Source organism: Gossypium hirsutum, chromosome A06 (assembly GCF_007990345.1).
Source record: "Gossypium hirsutum isolate 1008001.06 chromosome A06, Gossypium_hirsutum_v2.1, whole genome shotgun sequence".
Taxonomy (NCBI): domain Eukaryota; kingdom Viridiplantae; phylum Streptophyta; class Magnoliopsida; order Malvales; family Malvaceae; genus Gossypium; species Gossypium hirsutum.
Window position 1 is genome coordinate 9,176,132 of NC_053429.1, and position 3,584 is coordinate 9,179,715.

Here is a 3,584-nt window from a genome sequence, read left to right on the forward strand (position 1 = left end):
AATATTTTTTCATTAGTTATCATTAAGGGATTAATGAAAAGCTAATAAGGGTCTTCTTCTTTTCTTTGACCTAATAATAAATTTAGCTCTCCTATATTTATACATTGTATCAGTTTGATATTAAATCTAAAAATTCAACAAATTTAACCCTTAAGTGTTTACAAAACCTACCATTTTAATTCAAATTCTAAAAATTTAATAAAATTAGCCCTCAATATTTACAAAATTTTTTAATTTAATATTAATTCTAAAAATTTCAAAAAAATAAAAGAAAATTATTTCTTAAAAAATATTTTTTTAATATTCCTTAGCGTACCTCCAAAATACAGTGAATAAAAAAAATATTTAACATCATTCATATTGTGCTCAATTTATATTGGGGTACATTTGTTTTGAAGTAAAACATTTTCCGGAGAAGCTTTTTTAGGCTGAAAATATTTTCCTCGAGTAAAATCAATTACAAAACACGGTAAAGGAGGCCCTTAATTTTGGAAAATGTCTTACAGATTTTATTTCTGTAAGACATTTTCCGGTTCCTCCTTCATCAGGTAAGCTCCTTCTTCTTCTTCCTCTTTCGTTCTTCATTCATTTTCCTTCTTCCATTCTTCATCTTCTCTTCTAGGTTTTTGTTCTTTTTGTTGTTGATCTCTCTTCATATTCATCTTTTACGTTTGCCTGAAATTCCTGATTTTATGCCTGAAATTCCGGAGCTTGATTAGCACAAATGAACCCATTGGGTCGTAATTTCACTTCCAGTCCAGTAGCCCACCTCTCATCGTCATCTTCACCAGCTCTGGATACCGACTCATTATGTTTTTTTTCTTCATAATCGAATATTTTTACCTTCATTTTAGAGAAGGAAAAAAAAAGAGAATAATTGCGGGGTTAAATATTGAATTTTGAATTGAAAGTAATATCTCTCCAAAAGGGGAGAAAATGAGGTTGTTTATTACGTTGGTAGCAGCAGTTTTATGTATCTTATGCATCAATGTCTTCGCCGATCTCGTTTTCCCATCTCATATAGGTATCTCCATTTTCCTTTCTCTCTATTTTTTTATCTGAAAGTTCCGGTTTTTAATGTAAAATTCAGACCTCTTTTTTGGGTATAATTCATCTGAATGTTGTTTGGGTTTTCGGTTTTCTTTAATTCTCTTTAATTTTGATTTTTCATGTGTGAAATACAGAAGAGTTTAGCTCATGAGACCTAATTTAAAATAATCATGCTTGATAATTTTTTTGTTTGCTTTGTTCTAGATTAATGAATATTTTCTGGATTATTAGATATGCTACTTGTTTATTGTTAATGATTAGTAGTGTAATTTATGCTCCTTTTCCGGTCCTTCATAGTTAGAAAATGAGTTTTTCTTTTTTTTTGGATTTGGAATTTGATTCAACCTAGTGTTGTAATAGAATGATGCTAAAATTAGATGTCCTTTGTTATTCAGCAGCCTGAGATCAATCCTTGTTTCGGTAACAATAAGGAATGTTTTCTGTTTTTCGCACAATTAGAAAGGATTTGCAATTGTATATAGTTTTTGTACTTGTAGCAATGGATTTTTTAGAGTTAATAATAGGTGTAGAAGTTGAGTATTTATCTGTTGAAAGAAAATTTAATGCTGAGAGCTGATTGTAAGATAAATCTGGATATTACGGATATTAGATCGTGTTCTTATGCCTGTGTAATGTGTATATGAGGACTAATGAAAACCTAGCGGTCCTTTTTTCTTTTATGTTTGCTGTTTTGTTTTATTATTACTTCTTGTTCTTCCATATATATATTTCTGTTACTAGCTTGAGATAAAATTACTGCATTTTTCTTTCATCGAGAAATGGTTTGAATACTTCCATTTCGATCTGCTCTTTCTCTGTTTTGATTTTTTCATCATCCAGTGATTTTATCTTCTTTGATCTCTGATCTGCTGTGGGTTTCCAGTTTGCTCTCTTTGAGTTCCACTTTCGGGTTTGCTCTCTTTGAGTTCCACTTTCGGGTTTGTTCTTCCTTGTAAATATTTGAATTCTTTGTCCATCTTTAGATGCTTGAACCTTTTTCAAGTGGTGGCTAAGTTCCTGTGATTATCATTTTCTTTCTCAAACGAATGAAAAGTATAAAAAGAAAAGTGGGAGGTGCTGAATTTCAATCGACATTCATGTGGTTTGGGTTCTATATTCGTTTATGAACAAAAGTAGTTATGTAATGTAAAATTTCCTCGATAATTTTTATCTGAGTTCTGAGCCCTAAGCTAAATTGCTGTAAATTTCATCCAATAACATATAATATGTATATAGATAGATAAGATTGCTTGATATTGCATTACTTTGTGATTTGCTTTTACTTTAGGGAAATTACTTAACAATTAAGTGCATTAAGCTAGTGTTGCTAGTACCTATTCTTCAGTAATGAATATTTTGAGTGTCTTTCAGAGGAATGCTATAATGAATTTGTCTTTGTCATGCAGCAACCAGTTTGTGTAAGTAGTTCAAGTAGGCCATGTTTAAGTTCGAACCAGCGACTTCCTAGAGTTTTACTGCGAGTAAAAGGCGCGTCCATTTCTTCAAACAGGTTGGTGCTTAGAGCTCTTTGCAAGTTTCAAATTCATAGCACTTGCATTGGTTGTATTTACTGTGATTATTTTCTTTGGGATAATTAAGGCTATGGTTGCAGCCTTCCATACACATGTATAAGGGCACTAGACACAGTTTCTATTTCAATATATACAATAAGTGCATGTGTAAATGTGAGGCGTCCATGTTCTTTGTACATATATAGCAAATTGGTAGTTGTGGTGGTGTTTAAGAGTGAAACTGTAGCAAATTGGTAGCCTCAAGTGTATCCTCATTAATGATATTGCAGGTTATTAAGGATTTTGCAAGTGGTGAGATTAAACAGGCATCGAGTTTGTTTGACTGTGATGTCAAACTTGAGGACTATTTGCTAAAGAATTATTACAAAACAGCTTCATTCATTGCAGCTAGTACCAAGGGAGCCGCCATTTTCAGTGGAGCTGATCGTAGTGTAGCAGAGCAAATGTATGAATATGGAAAGAATCTTGGCCTATCATTCCAAGTTGTTGATGACATATTGGATTTTACACAATCAGCAGAAGTTGAAGCCTGTACCAATATAGAACAGCTTTCTTAGGATATTAATTGGTTCCTTGTCACTGATTGTATATTTATACAAGGCTTTGAGCTTTGACTTGAACTCCTAGTTTCAATGTCTTCAAATTATACATTTGTCTGAGAAAAAATAATTTCTCTGTTAAATTAAATTGATGAACAATAAAGTTTTTGTGATCATCAATATTAAGCTAATAAACTTCCATTATGTATACAAGGAAAACCTATGTTATAGGGGTTTCTCTTTTTCTTCTTAAATTATTTGTGTTTGATGTTTATCTAAAAAAGTGTGAATAGAATTTTGTTGTTTTCAATTTATGACGGTTAATATTATAGCTTAATAATTGAGTATTATTATATATTTAATTTGATTTATTTATTTATAAATAAATTATTACAATATATGTAAAAACAATTTAAAATATAAATTTATTAATATATGTAAAAACAGCTTTTTCAGAAAATAT

The 3,584-nt window shown here is 30.7% G+C and overlaps 1 long non-coding RNA gene across 2 annotated transcripts; it reads left to right on the forward strand.

The window, feature by feature from the left end:
- The first annotated feature begins 381 nt into the window (after positions 1–381).
- On the forward strand, positions 382–3,357 carry LOC107962566 (uncharacterized). Of its 2 annotated transcripts, none has more exons than XR_001701683.2 (3): positions 382–1,024; positions 2,457–2,560; positions 2,852–3,357. It is a non-coding gene; the product is annotated as an uncharacterized lncRNA (long non-coding RNA). The 2 variants fall into 2 exon arrangements; XR_001701682.2 differs by having other exon boundaries at positions 384–548.
- The last annotated feature ends 227 nt before the right edge of the window (positions 3,358–3,584 follow it).